The sequence below is a fragment of the Monomorium pharaonis genome, chromosome 6 (assembly GCF_013373865.1).
Source record: "Monomorium pharaonis isolate MP-MQ-018 chromosome 6, ASM1337386v2, whole genome shotgun sequence".
NCBI classification, from domain to species: domain Eukaryota; kingdom Metazoa; phylum Arthropoda; class Insecta; order Hymenoptera; family Formicidae; genus Monomorium; species Monomorium pharaonis.
The window spans coordinates 20,618,666-20,634,646 of NC_050472.1; the positions used below are offsets into that span (position 1 = coordinate 20,618,666).

The following is a 15,981-nucleotide window of genomic DNA, read 5'->3' on the forward strand; positions in this document are numbered from 1 at the left end:
CTATTATATTCGCGACAACTCAATAAATATTGAGAACTAAAATTTTAATAAGTTTTCCCAAACTGATAATTTTCGTTGCAGCCCTGCTCCAAAATTTTTATTCACTACGTAATCTTGAGCGACGTTTATTTCGAGGCAACATTTACTTTCAGTATTTCTTGTACCGCAACTTGTACCAAGGAATATAAAGGAAGAAATAAATACGTTAAATCTTCAGAATCCAAGTCTCAAACTAATGACTCTTTTGCATTTTATCTATAATCATGATTAGCATTGAATATCATTTTTTATACGGCTTGAGTTATATCTTTTTAAGTATCGTTTCAAATTCGCAATTTTTCACCTATTAAAAAACTTCAAGTTGATCACGAATCATATAGATATAATTTGAATATTAAAGCTGCGTTCCAAAATTTATAGCCGGTACTGAATTTTTTAATCCATAGCATACGTAACATGGATTTGCAGTAACGAATTTCGAAATTGTGCCCAAGTGTATACAAAATTAAAAAATTGTTCTATCTATTCATTTATCTGAAACATACATTTTGTTAATCTAATTTAGATCAATGAAAGTTTTTGTTTAATTTATATAAATAAATATTTTCTCGATGTAATTATTGCAATACAAACTATTCCGCCTTTAACTTCCTTCTCTAAAGAACTTCGCGATAAAAATTTCCGATAAAAATTTTGTGAGTTTCCAAACACGAGAACGAATAACGCGCGTCACGTTGAAAATTTGTGGTTGACGCCGATTTCATTCGGACGCTTTATAGGTCTGTTTCGCGCTTATTGTCGTGAGGAATTGACGAACATCCGTCGGTCCATTTTTCATATAGAGTCATCAGCATACAAATGGTCCCGCGACGCGATTTAGACGTGTCATCGTCTTTTATAAATTTTGTTCATTTACATTTATAATTTTGCGCATAACTTGGCATTTTATAATTTTGCATATTATGATTTCATTTAATTGATTCGCTCGTGTTCTTCTCTGAAGTTGGAACAGCTTTTCGAAGAGCCTCTCAAAAAATTGTATTCTTAGCTGTTTTTTTTTTAAACTTATCTAATGCAAATTGTACATTCAATTATCGTCAAAAAAGCTGCATGTGTTACGATGCAATATAAGCTATCTGGAAAATCTCAAATGTGAAATACAATTTTTTATAATATCGTATTAATTATAACAGGCAGGCCGCTGGAAAAACTTACGCAAGATTCCCTTACATTTATATCAAACTTTTTAGCAATTTCGCAGATTTAGTACCACCATATCGGTACCATTAACGCTTGTTTATAGCCTGAGACATATTTCAGTATTTTAATGAGCCCGCAAGAATGTTGATTGAAGAAACAACTTTTCCTGATATTTACAAATAATTAATTGTCGGTATTACACGAACTTGGGAAACTTGTAGCGCAATGTTATTTTGTTTGAGATTTGAGTATCGCGCCGCTAAGAGTATCGAGGCCCTACCTATCTACACGCTGCTGGCGATTGCCACAACCTAGAATGTCCGGCAAAGCGGCGAATGATTAAACGCAAATTCGACGAGACATATATGCAAGTTGTAGTACACCCGACTTCCCTCCCGAAGATATTTCCTTTCGCTTTATTTCGCGCAATCTTAATCGTGCCGTGCGCTCGCGCAAGTATAAAGTAATCCCGCTCGTAATTCCGCGCGCGAAAGCTTCAGTTCTCAATGCTAAATAAAAGGACAAGTGGCGTAGATAAATTGAGGACCTCGCAACGGCGCGCGCGACGGCGGTTTAACCCGCTCTATTTAAGAAACACGAGAGAATTAATCTCAAAGTTGAGGAAATTACATTTGCATCAATCTTCTCGAGTTTAAAGGAGGAAAAAGATATATAGAGATAGATAGAGAGAGAGAGAGAGAGAGAGAGAGTATCAAATTCTCTCGTCCTGCGAACGAAAACATCTCGTCAAGCTTTTATCAAGCCCGCGCCACCTCCTCCCCACGCAAGTCCGCTTGGATCCAAAATCATCCGAGGGATATACACACGGGCTTCTCGATCTTTACCTTCTCGTCCTCGTGCGGCGTGGGCGGCGTGGGCGGCGTGTACATTCGCGGCGCGTACTCGCCGATCGAGGAAGCGCCGCCGGTGGAGGAGCCCTGGCTCCTCGGTGGGCTGAGATCCGGGATGGTGGCGTGATACTCCTGGTGGAGTCCGGTGGGCATCATCCCCGCGGGCACCACGGGACGGTACTCCATCGTGCGTACCTCCATGTCGATCGCACCAGGTCCCTCGACCGCGGACCTCCCGCGGTACCGCTATCACAGCTCTCCGATCCCACGTCCCTCGCCTCCTCGTCGTCGTCGTCGTCGTCGTGACGGTCGCGATTAGCCCTCTCCTCCTCCACCCTGTCGACGTCGTCGTTGTCGTCGTCGTGGTCGTGCCCGGCGGCGCAGGACACGCGCGGGGAAACGCGCGGGGCTGACCTTGACGTGTGTCCCGCACTTCGAAAGTCTCAGCTGCTGCGACGACCTTGCACGACGTCGAATCGGCACCGCGCGACTCCACGGCTCATAATGTCGTCGATCCGCCGTCGAATCGCCGGTCGGCCGATGATGACGATCCTCACGGGCGCGAGAACCGCGGGCTGCTCATCGATCTCTCCGTCCGATCCGCGACGGCGGCGCTCATCACCCTCGATCGCGCGCACACCTCACCGCGGAGGGGTGGCATGCACGAGAGGAGACGTCGCGGAGACGTCCGGGCAAACGGGCGATCCTCGACGCGAACCAAGAGTAATTAAAGGGTGGGGGGGGGGTGGAGGGAGGAGGAGAGATCGGCACGAGATCGGAACGAGAACTCGGGCGCACTCGCGAACTCAAGTGTGTTCACCCTCGGTCGGCGATCGGTGAAAAACGTCCGTACCACTTTGAAGAAAAATAGAACGGGGATATCTCTCAGGGTCAAGTCGACGACGGCGGCGGCTTAATTCCCAAGTGTCTTCCGGACTTACGTTAACGTTTACGCGGGAACAAACTCTCGGATACGGTGCGAACGCCGGCGGCCCCGTCTCTCCACGGTTAACAACACTCTCGGTTCTCTCACCGTATCTCTATGTGGCCGTGCATGCGTTCCGTAGCTATCTCAGGATGATGTTCACCCCTTGACTACTTTTTGCCGACTGAATGTTTTGCGCCGTCGTGGCGGACCTCGGCTGGAGCGTGCGAGTGCCCCCACCAGGTACCCTCTCTCTCTCTCTTTCTCTCTCTCTCTCTCTCACCAAGCTGCCGGCTAAGCCAAGCGCTCCGACGGCGCACCGTCTCGCTCGCTCCTGTACTCTGATGCCGTCGCGCGTACAGCCGATCCCCCACCATCGGCGGAGGGAGAGAGAGAAAGAGACCGCCGCTTCTCTCCCTACGACGACGACTACGACTACGACGACGACGACGACGACGACGACGGCGACGACGATGACGACGGTGGTGGTGGTGGTGGCGATGGTGGTGGTAGTGGTGGTGGTTGGAGCGACCGAGAGGCAAACGTGGAGACTAGGCGCATACGTGAGAGAGGCACGGAGGGATAATTAAGCGGGTACATCGCGTTCTCCGTACCACCGTCTCTCTCCCTCTCTCTCTCTCTCTCTCTCTCTCTTTCCTCGCCGCTCTTTCCAACTACCGCGGGATCGCTCCATCTTCGTCGTGTCTCCACACCCTCCCTTCTCTCGCGCCTCTGGACCGAGCGTCTATTTTACGGGTACGAGGTTATACTCCGCTACTCCATCCCCGGTTAGAGGATCGTCACTGGGAATCGTTTTTTTTTTCCGCGCGACGCGCCGACGACGTCTCGTCGTAAATGTTTCTGGAGCGTCGCGTCGGTTGGTTGGTCGGTAGGTCGGTCTGCCGGTCTCTCTCCCGGCCAATCGATCGCGGCCGATCGAGATCGAGCGGAGAGCGCGTGTAATTATCGTGCAATCGCGCAGCGAGTCCGCGGACCGTCCACGGGCATATCCATAAATCAGAATAATAGTCCGCGATCGTTCGATACCACCCGTCATTATCCGTTGTTTACCGTCTCCGCCGAGCATATCGCTTCCTCCGCCCCGCGGAAATGACCGTTTTTCTTTTTCAAGAAACCCGTCCGACGGACGAGAGTGTCACGCTTTTCGCGGAAAGTACGATTCCGATGTTTTCCCGCCTATAAATCGGCGCCTTTCAATACAAGGGGGACGGGAGGGAGAGGAGAGGAGGAAGGAACAAGCCAATTTGCAACAGCAAAAAAAAAAAAGAAAACCTCGACGCCGACTTCGTCGGCACTTGTCCCCCGTCGTGGGTATCGGGATGGTTAAACCGACGCCGGTAATCAAGTAACGATATCTCTTCTGCCCTACTTCGCCCCCGAGACACCCTCCGTTTGATCCTGCGCGGAAGAGGAGGACAACCCCCTCCTCGAATTCGAACGGGACGATTTATGAACCGCCGAAAAAGCGCGTGTCGTCGTATCGGCCACGGAGATATAAATAATTAATTCACGGCTCCGAAAGTTTCACGACGCCCGCGCGCAAGGATGAGATGCGACGCGTGAGAAAGGCAGAGAGAAGAATAATCTCTCGTCCCGCGCTTAATAACTTATTTGCGTTCGCGTCTGCAAGTAGTAGCGACGCATAAATTTCGCGAGTTGGAGGCGAGAGGACGAGAGGAAACGGGCGTCTCGCGCGAGACGGTCGTTGTGACGCGATGTTAATCGATCTGTCTGGGGAATAGAATACGCTTTTTGTCGATTTTTCGATCGGGCCGGGAACTCGCGAGGTGAAACCTGTTCCCCGCGTGATCGATCGCCTATGGAATGTGAACTTTACCTCGTCTAGCCGGACTCTCTGGTGCGCGCGTGCGACCAGCGTGTGGATATGCACATCCACGTTGACACCGACGATAATTATGATTACTATAATTAATTAATCGCACGCGTGCGTCTATAACGCGATTTGATCTCGCCCACTACCGTGAACTCACGCGATTCTTTTTTTTTTTCGAAACGCGTCAAGGAAACGAACCGTCTATATGCGTTAACTCACGAAGTTATTCTCTCGCTTTCAGGTCCTTTCTTTTTTTTTCTCTCTAATAGATTTACAAGATCTTAACGAGCTCTTTCTATATCTTATCACTTCTGGTACACTGATCCAAGAGCGTCCACCACCATTAAACCTGGCTGTCTGATGAAGAAACTTTTGTTTATTTTTACAAATTACACACATATTTTACGAGTTATAGACATATATTATTTCGTCGACAAACAGTGAATGTTCCGTTGTTGATCAAGTTGACTATTATATCCTCTTGCCAAATATTCAAAATATTCAAAAGCGTCTCGAATCTACGTGAGGCCTGCTAACGTTAGCATTATTTAACACGTATCGTAATGCTTAGGTAACGTTTTTATGTTCAGTTTAAACTCTAAATCTAAGGATCGATGTTATCGGAGAGGCATCAACAATAGACCCCAAAGTGTCTAGATCTAGCGTTGAAGTTCCCGTTAGAATAATAAGACCCTATTTCTGCTTAATTACCGTAACGATTGCTACGGATCGATATCTCGACTAGTCGCCTTCAACGAAAAGTTTTTCTACGTAAATTTTTAACAGCTAAAAATTTGCGCAAACTCTCTTGTCCGAAACTTTTTCCCCGCTTGTTATTCGAGGGACGGGCGCGTCCTTGGGTCGTCTCGGTCCATCCGCCGGTGTTCTTCAGCGCCGGTTCGGTAATTACTCGAATTTTCTCACTCGATTTAAACAGTCGACTCTCGTTCGCTCTAACATCCCCCGGGGATGGATCGTTCGCGCCGGAGGAAAAAACGCACCGTCATACGTGGTTTGCCTTCTGTTGCCCGAACGCTCCTCACCCTCGGCCCGACGCCGAAAAATCCGCCCGGGTGCAAGGTGACGCATCGTTTTCCTTACAGAGGAGGCGCTCTCCGGTATTTCCTCGCCGTCACACACTTTTCTTCCGCCCGTTCCGTAAACTCGGCTCGGGGATAATCTTTTCGCGTTGTAACGGAACACGTGAACCGCCTCTGCTCAACGAGAGAGGCAAAATTTGTCAAACGCGTCGTGTTACGTCTCCATAAATGCGGCTCCGAATCTCACCTACCCTTCCTTTGTCGGCGGAGAGAGAGAGAGAGAGAGAGGCGGCTATTATTTCTTTTTCTGGTATCTCTTACCAGGTCACGACATATGCGCTCCCGATACTTGAATCAGCAAACCTCGAATTAGGAACAAAAGAAACTCGGCGCTCCGGCGTTCACGACCGGCGAATAGGATCGGCGGAGAGTGAATCGGATTAGAGTTGAAGATTTCGCAGCTCTCTGAAAAATGATGCTGATCAGACGGTAAGGCTGGCTGCCTTACAACAAACGAGAAAGTAAATTGACGCGAGTTGTGCCGGTGATCGACTTTTGAATTTAAAATCCAATTTACCCTCCTTGAAACAAGTTCTCTTTTTTTTTATCTTGATTAAAGGTCTTGATTTTGAGGATAAAGAAACTTTTGCTTTAAACGCCATCGAAAACAAGCGACGTATTGCGATCGCGTTTTTGCCTTCTGAAAAGTCGAAATGACTCAATTTAGTTTTTCCTTTCATCTCAAACTCGTAATCTTTTTTCTTCCATTTTTTCTTCCCCTCCTCACTTCCCCCGTCTGTCTTTCTCTCTTTCTCTCTCTCTCTCTCTCTCTCTCTCTCTCTCTCTCTTTCTCTTTCTCTCTCCGCACTTAGCTGATCTGTCTGCGGTTGACCGACTTTTTGCGACACGTTCTAGCCACCCGTTGTCGATGTCACCTGCCCCTTTTTTTCGAGACCAAACTCTACTTCTCAAGCCTCTTTTTCCACCCTCTGTCGCGTTAACTTCCACTTTTTTTTCCCGCGTGCCGACACTTACGAACAGTCGGATGTATTGACACGAATGGCTCTAAAAAAAGAACGTGGAGTGGAGCGGCGGATTCTAATAAGGGGAGACGAAAACGGGAAGTGTGTTGGGAGCGCGGAGGGTGCGGGCATACATGAGCCACCCTGTTTATCGTTGGATATTTAAGTGTCGGATCAATCACAACTCATTTTGGTTTTCTTTTCTTTCCCTTTAACAGTCGCGTTAATTCGTTCTACGTAAACAACGTATGAATATAATCGTAATGCTAAGTATAATAATAATTACGTACAGATATAATAAATATGTTAAAGGACACCAGGATTTCGCGTGATTGCTTAAGGTAAAGTGAGAGATTAATGACGCCTCTGTAACAAAATGGACAATCCAGTTTGCACCGCGCAATATTGTGAAATGTTCACGGGAATTGCTATCGAAGACCGCCTAATACAACCGATCGCAACCGTTCCGTGAAATCTCAATTTAAGCGAAGACTTTTGCGCAACTTCTGCGACAACAAAGCGCGAACCGTAACAGAAAACGGCGGACTTTCCCCGAGCCGCGGTGATAATTATCTGGTTATTCATGCGAGTGGATGACGTATCGCGGGGCGCAAACCGGAGGGAAACCAAACCCGGAGGGTGGAGAGAGAAAAGTAGGTAAAAAAAAAAAAGGTAATTTTTCGGAAGCGGGCCCCTGCGTGCGTTGCGAGTCAAGCGGAAAGAAATCGTACGCTTCGGCTGCTCACGGCTGCCATATGTCCGCGCTCCTCCGAGTATTTTCGCGCTGGGACACCTCTCGCTCTTTGAGAACGCCGCGCGTCCTTCGATCAAAATGCACAACGTGCGAAGAGACTCATTATTCAGGTTTATCGTTGCGTAATATCTTCGATTTCCTTTTCTGTATACACGTAGTAAACACTCTGCCCATTGTGCCTCGTACGCGAAATCTAATCGCGCACATATTTTCAGCATACCATTTCTCGCATAGAAGCGCGGTCGCTCTTGGGTGAATTTTTTTTTTAAAGTCTATAAGTCTATAAGTGTCCGTAATCGCTTTCATTTTTTTTTTAAACACGTTAGAAAAATCAAGTTTCGCAATCTTAAATAAAGTAATTAAAATATCTCAGACATTCAAACATTTGAATTGTCGCTTATACTCCCATTTGTTTCCCGATTGCCGTTGGATATAATCTTAAAGTACGTTTCGCTAGTTTTGACTGTTTGTAAAAGCGAGTAAAAGTTTCTCGTGGCTGCACGACAGTCGAACAGATAAATGGAGACGGAAAAGAATCCGTCTACCTGTCCGCCGTTCCGTTCGCTTCGAGCAACTTAAAATTCCCAAATCACTTGTGTATCGAGGTATCGCGATGCGACATCTTATCGCGAATAAGCCGCGGGAACTTGAAAAGGGAAGAAGGGAAAAAAAAAGTGGGAAAAAGAGGACGAGACACGGGCGGTGCCGGCACAGCGCGCGGAGATAGAAATCGCTTTTAAGGTGTCCGCGCAAGTAGGCGCCTTGGCACGTTTCATTATGATTAGGAGCGACCAAGCGTGGCACGAAACGGCACGGCGCGGCGTAAAGACCATTCCGTCGCCTGGCCTCACTTCCAATATACCGAAAAGCAGCGGAGCGTGGATCGCGGCCGTTTCGCGTCTTCGGGAAAACCGTAACCGAGCGGATCGGAGCGCGCGGATTGTCCCCGTCGCCGATCCTAAACGTGTCGCGGAACCTCGGCCACGTCCCCACGCGATCGCCTGCAATAACGACAGTAATAATAATAACAATAACGATCTGCGGGATATAAACGAGAGAGAGAGAGAGAGGGAGAGAGAGAGATGGACGCGCTGTCGGCTCTAGTCTCCAGCTCTCCGCGATATTGTACTTGTTTTTTTTCCCCCACCGCCTGTTTTTTTTTTTGTTTTCGCCAAGTGCAGCGCTCGTGCGTGAGAAATTGCCAATACGCTCAGACGTGATATATATCGATGTAACGCTTAACGACATGGGCTCCCTGTCTCTTTCCTCCTTTCGATCTACTTCTTTGTCTCCCGTGTCGCAACACATGTCACAAGGAAATCATCGCCCGCGGAGGATCAGTCCGGGTCCTGGATACGCCCGAAATTGCGCGCGGAAGCACGAATAACAACGAGATGTCGCGTTATATATATGTAATATATACTGTGGGATATGTCGAAGTACACGAGACTGTCAAGTCGCCGCGCGCGATCGATCGAGCTTAATGACAACGATCGGTCACCACGTCACCCTTATTAAAAGAGGGGGGGAGGCGGGACCAAGCAAGAGCGCCGTTTTTTTCCGTTTCGGACGTTCGTCGGAAACCGGGGGTCAGCCCGCGTTCACGGGTTCGGCAAAAAAACCGGTCCGAAATGATTCCCGCACGCACGTTACGCGCCGCATCTGTGCCCGTCGGATCTGCATATGGTCCGGAGTCTTACTGGCGCGACATTCATCCCTCTCCCCCGTCTCCCCTTTCCCCGCCGCGTGTTTTTTTCTCCCCCTTCCTTCTTCACTTCTCGTCTCTCGGTATCGGTGCCCTCCCCGTCTTGTTTAAGTACGGTGGACAACACCGGTGATGGCTGCGAGCGACCACCGCTCGCCTCGTCTCGTCGTCACGGGGGTTGCGAGAGAAGGGAGAGGGCGCGCGCGCGGAAGAGACCACTGGGGAGGGGTCCTTACCAAGCCGCCCTAATTTTAACCGTGCGCTCACAAATCGTTTGAATGACAATGATCGACCTTCGCGCGGAGCTGCGAGACGATTTTCAACTCTTCTCATTTCTCTTACTTCCGTCGATCTTCCGCTCTTTCACCCTCCCGTCGATTCTCTTTTCCCCATCCCCGTTCTTCTCTCCCGCAGGAATGCTCGATCGAGCCCGGCTTTCGACGCGACGTAACCCGATATGCAAATATTTTTCCCACTTAAGCACGGAGATTAATGATGGTCGCGGAAAATTGGTGGCTTCCTTATGTTACGTCGAATTCATCGCGACTTCGCTACGCTGTATTTACATCCGGTGGATTTAATTTTCGATTTTTCTAACCGGATGACGGGGTGATGTCCCGTGGGATCCTGACGCGAACGTTGGATTCTTGTCGGATGTAAAACGTCTGTGTAAAATTTCCATTCATGCATGCTAATTATATCGCACATTATATCCGTTTTAGCAGGACAATAATTAAATGCAAGAAGAGAGAAGAGAAAGAGAAAGAGAGTGCAATTTAGATCAGATTATCGTCAAGCGCAAATGTAAAATCGCAAAAGAAATCTTCAACCACCCAACCGTTCGTCATAATTTCCAAAAATGTAAAGTAAAATTTTCGGAAGAGCATTTAAAATTATTGACACGAATATTATTGCGACAAAGATGAACCTTATGTTATACATATATTGTTGCAAGTATTTAGAAATCGGCCCAATACGATAGTGGAGCAAGGTCGACCAAATTGAATTCCACTCACGCCCGAAAAGGGAGACATTGAAAAGAAAGTCCCGTCTCTCGTGTTTCTTGTAACATGAAGAATTTTCCGTCGGTCATTCGTTCCTATAAGACGCGGTCACGGCTTGATATTTCTGTCACATATAATACGCGACAATGACGCCAGCGTGTACTCGGTTGGGCCAACTTGGTGTTTTTTCTCCAGACCCACGTCGGCCCCCGCATAGATTTTGTAGACGGATGAATTAGAAATGGGCGTCAAAGCGTAGCCGGGAGCTCTTTTTGAATATTTTTAACAACGGATAGCCTCCTCCTTTATGATAAATGTAGAAAGGCACGACATGCAGATCCGAGAGTCGATGGCAAGTAGTATCGATATCGTTGCTCAATCGCACGTTACCTCGCTTTTTCCCCATTCTGTCGTTCGTACTCTAAAATTCTGTAAAATACGATCCTGTCGATCTTACAAAATCTTGCAAAATGTAATACGCGTAACAAAAGAGATATGTACATAATGTAAAAAAAGAATAAAATATTTAGTGCATTCGTTTAATAAAGCTTTGGACTTCATCTGGTGTTTCATCAGTTGGATTTGAATTGAATAAGTTTATTTTTTTGAATAACACAGAAATAAGTAACTTTTTTTTTCTCCCGAAACTTGTGCACGGAGAAAATTTTATATCAAAAATTACTATGTACGATGCCTAGCCACGTACCTAGAAGAAAATTATATCATAAGTAACGCAAATACTGTGGCAATTTAATGAACAACATAGTAAAAATATATATAACTCCTTCCTCGTCATTGCTGTTGTTAATTTAGTTTCTCTACATATACTATAAATTCTAGTCTCTCTTTATTCACTCGATTTTAAATACCTACAAATACAACCGGTCATTCTCATTTTGTTCCTGAGTTTCTCAGGTATAGGAATCTTAAGATTTGTTTGTGCTATTATTGGAAACTGTTTGAACTAGTTTTTTTTTTGCGTTTTAGTTTCGGGAGAGTCGCGCAAAAACGAACTTTATTAGCCTATTAACATGGACGTGCAGCCTTCGTCTTGCGCGAGTATTGTCAAAGGAGACGGCATTAGCACGAATAACCATTCGTTCGACTGCATTTCTCCTTTTTTTTTTGGGTGGTACATGACAAATATGATTTGTAACGTATAAAAAAACGGTGTCTTGCCGGAAGTGTCTCATATAAATTGCAACGTTCTTTGTCATATTATCATAGCAAAAAGTTTTTGTGAATAGTCGACGAAAAGAACTAGACGCCAAGATGTTAGATGCAAAAACTCTTAGAAAGAGAAACTCTCGGTAGAATATCTCAAACAATCGCTCGAACAGCGAGTGACTGGAAAGAATTAAGTTCCGTAAGGAAAGGATTCTTAGCACATTCATTCTTGTGACATTTTAAAAATTTCTCTTTGCTACGACCTAACGGTACTTGTCTCCATTTTTTCGTCCAATTTTTTCATACAAGGTAAAGGGTATTAGTTTATTAGTCTTAACCTCAACCTAAAGAGCTTTCTTTGACGTTTCGTCAATAGAACTCTTCATTACTTTATATAGATTTTCTTTTGTCCCTACATATTTCAGTTACGAGACACGTCGAGACTGTAAATTATTTTCGAACTTAAAATATTATATTTACAAAAATCCATAGATATGGTCATAACGGATTTTAGTGCTCAATATGTATTCACACATATGTGACTTTACATACAGTTTTGAGTTTTGCAAAACTGCGCGTTATTTTCGGTCTTGAAACGCAATTCTTAAATTAAATCAGAATAGTAACATCAGTGCTAAATTAATAATTAATATTAATACTAATACTAACGAGTATCTATCATAAAATCTTCACTTATCTTTCAACTATAAATAATTAGTGATGTTTGTCAGCATTATTACAAAAAAATTAGCATTATTAAATTATTAATTTAAAACTGTGATATTCTGATTCAAGTTAAAAATCAAAGTAACGCGGATTTGTATTAAAAAGGTAAATACCCCAGTTAATTGTCGTAATTCAACGGTCGATCAAATAAGATGATAAAAAAAACTAGTCATATATATAATGTCATCTATTTATGCCAAATCAAGTTGATTTTGCGGCTTTTGAAGTTTGGCCGAAGGTATCGACAAAGAGCGACAGTCACGTTATTTTCCCAAGACGCTCCGTCATCAGAAGAAGAGGAAATTCTAGCGGAGGGGGGCAGAGAAAGAGGGGAGTAAAGAGCATTGTTTACCTATCAAGGTGCATTATGTGGGGAGTAGCTATAAGCGTCCATCTTGCACGAGCTCAAAGCCCAAAGGTATGGTCTCGACTGGACAGGACGAGTTGAGGGACCAAAGTTTTTGGGAAAATTTCTCAAAAATGCAGGAAGTCGCGGCAACGGCCACGAAACATATGCGTGACCTCTGACCGCGTAGTGCACTCTCCTCCCTCTTTCGATCTTCGGGGGTCGGCCGAGGTCATGGGAACTCATGGGGGTCCAGCGGGTACTCGGGCCCTCCGAGATCTGCCCCCACCACTCTCGGGCGATGGGGTGTTTTTCTGTCGCGTCATCGACGGCCAGGTGAGCGGGTGACCGCGTGACCGGGAAACGCGCGCGGCCTAAAAATTGCCCGATAGCAAAGCTCGGGATTTCGGGCCTTCCTCGTGGTCGAGGGTAACGGAGCATAAGTGTTTGCAGGTGCGTTAACCTGAGGAAACACGAAAACTGCGTTTTCATTTCTGCAGCCCTATATCATACTCGAAAAAAATTGTGCGTTAAATTTAACACACAATTTACATGTCCGACATTTATCCACTCAATTTTTTGTGTCAATTTAACATAAAGCAAATATGTTAAAAGATTACACAAATAATGTGTAAGAAATTATCATAAAAATTTAACATTTAGAGAATGTCAGAAACCGAAGCTTATATTAAACTGGCATATGTTTAGTATTGAATGTAACTAAAATAAAATATAATTTTAACATTTGAATAAAGTAGTTATTTTTAGTTTTAATGAAATTAAAATATTAAATTGATATAGTCTATGTATTAAAAACATTAGCGGGAACCAAACAATAAAAGACAGCAATCTCTTGGTAACTAATAAGAAATATGTTTCCATTTAACGCATAATAACTATTTTTAAGAGAAAAGTAACACTTTATCTGTTCATTTTAATAGATAAAATATGTAACCAAGAATTCATATATAAATTGTGTTATTTTAACTCTCGAAAATAGTAATAATTTAACATACAAAAGTCTAAATGATGTAACAACGACATGTAATAGAAATTTAACACACAATTTTCTACCCTGAAAAATTTCAACACAAATACAAATGCTTTTTATTGTGCATTATCTATATGAAAATTCCCTTTCCATGTAAAAATATAAATTATTTATTATTCTAATAAAAGAGAAATTTTACGAAACAATTGATTTTAAAATGGTATAGAACTTTGGTTTCATAATTACACGCTTATAAACTATTATCCGTTATGTAACATTTATGTTTACGAAATATTTCTTCGAAAAACTTTTGCATTTATTCGTCTCGTGTAACCAATGTACATAAATCAATTGAACGCTAACAGCTCAATGTTGAAACGAGACTTTCTTTCAGCGGGAACGGTTTTAAGGAGCATTAACGTCAAGTTCGGCATGGCGTGATCGTAAACCGAGTTATTAAGAACGCATTATTGAGCCTTTCAATCAGGCAACCGGAAGAGTTGGCCGTGAAGGGGGAAGGGCGCAACGAAAGAAAAGTTACGCAAATCGATCGATAAACATAGCGTACGATCAATGGGCCTGCTAAACGGGCCGCATTTCGAACCCTTCCCTCGGGTTAAAAGAGAGAAAAGAGAGGCCGCGCGGCAGCCCAGCGCACCTGTCGATAATCCCTCGGCCCTCAATAAATTTTCGCAAGACGTATTACTCTCGATACATATATTGTTTCGCGCTCGACATATTAGCCATGCAACGTGTCCAGATGCAATTTTTCTTAATCACATCAAGTCCGTGTATGGTGATGTATATCGGAACTATAAAATACACCGTCGACACGCTCTGCGCGATTACGTTGTAAAAATCAAGGTTTCAACTTATTTTCCCCGCTTGCTGTCCAACCGGGTGAAATATGCACGGATTAAATAAGACGGGAATGGATAATAAAGAAATATTCGAGAATCGATCTCCCTCGCAAAAATTTGAATTGTGTATCGTTTATCACACAACGTTCTAATGTTGCATTCATATTTATATGGCGCTGACGATTAAGGTGCCTCGAGCAAAATTTTAAAACAAAGTCCACACCGAGTTGCCTAACGAATAAGATTAACATTGCTTTCGAAAGCGATTATATGAATGGAACTTCGGGACCCTATAAATACTCATCGCCGCCCATTATGCGCCGCGAGAAAATCACGCGATGTGAATCGATCGGCAAAGTAACAAGGGACGATCAATGGGGAAATCCGTCGGCACCGAACCCCTTTTTTTTCCCCCGACGCGGCGAGAAACACGATGGCACAATGAGGCACGTCTACAAAAACCTACGGCACCTGTAAGTGGCGAACGCGCCACTATATACCCTTAATATTTTGATAGCTCAATATACCGGCCGACAATGCTATCGAGCTGAATTTATATGTACGGGCGCGAAGAGAGAGAATCGTAAAGGAGGGAGAGGAGAAAGGGGTAGGAGGCCGAAGAGGCGCACAATTTTGAACCCCTTTCTCGATCGCAGTTCAATACCCAAATTGGCTCGAGCAACAAAGCGATGGATGGGGCACGCACGGAAGCATACGGCCGCGTCAAGCCGCAAAGCGGAAACCCCCTTATTCGAGTGGCACACGCCGCGAACAAGGAGACGAAAGGTGTTACAGATTAGGAAATATCAAAAGCTTTTTGTAACGCGGGGACGCGTGCGTGCGGGCGGCGAACCAATTCGTGACGCTACATGCCCGTTTTTGTTTGCGTGCTAAAAAACAAGCGGGGGGGGGGGCAAAAAGAGTTACGGTCTCTACAACATTGGAGTCTTAATTTATTCTATTTTCAAGAGGAAAAAAAGAATGTAATATATTTATAAATTTTTTTTCTAATAATATATAAAGATAAATTATTACGCGGTTATCTTTTTTTCAAGTCACTTTTAAAAATACTTGAAAAAACTAAATGTTAAAACCCCATGTCGAGCCATAGTTTGATATCAATCGACTCACAATCACAGTTATAAAGGCAAATCGGAAATTTGTTTGGGGAAACCCTTTTTTTCACACAATAGGTAAACACGCGCCGCAGACGAGCAGGCGAATAGATCGAAAAAAATGGCAAAAAACTCCGGAAAATTGTAGATAAGGGGGAGACTGTAAACACGATGGATCCGTTTCGTGTGCATCGATCGCACTGCTTTTTTCGGCGGGGCGCCCCTTTTTTGCGTTTTTTTGTCGCGCGATAAAAAAAAAAAGCTTCTCTCGTTGTATCTGGATTACGAAGACGGAAATGCTGCTGCTTGCGATATGTGAAGCCTTTTTTCATGCGTTTCGCTTAAGAACAGGTGAAACGGGGAAAAGAAACGGTACCGAACAAGTGTAACAGGGATAAACTCTTTTTTATCGCCCGCTCT

General features: G+C 44.6%; 1 protein-coding gene and 1 long non-coding RNA gene across 4 annotated transcripts in view; one reads left to right on the top strand and one right to left on the bottom strand.

Annotated features, from left to right (window-relative positions):
* The window catches only part of LOC118646386, a 98,226-nt gene that overhangs the window by 28,728 nt on the left and 53,517 nt on the right, over positions 1–15,981 (top strand). The gene's annotated exons all lie outside the window — the stretch shown is intronic.
* Positions 1–15,981, bottom strand: part of LOC105836319 (zinc finger protein rotund) — a 161,433-nt gene that overhangs the window by 27,298 nt on the left and 118,154 nt on the right. The gene's annotated exons all lie outside the window — the stretch shown is intronic.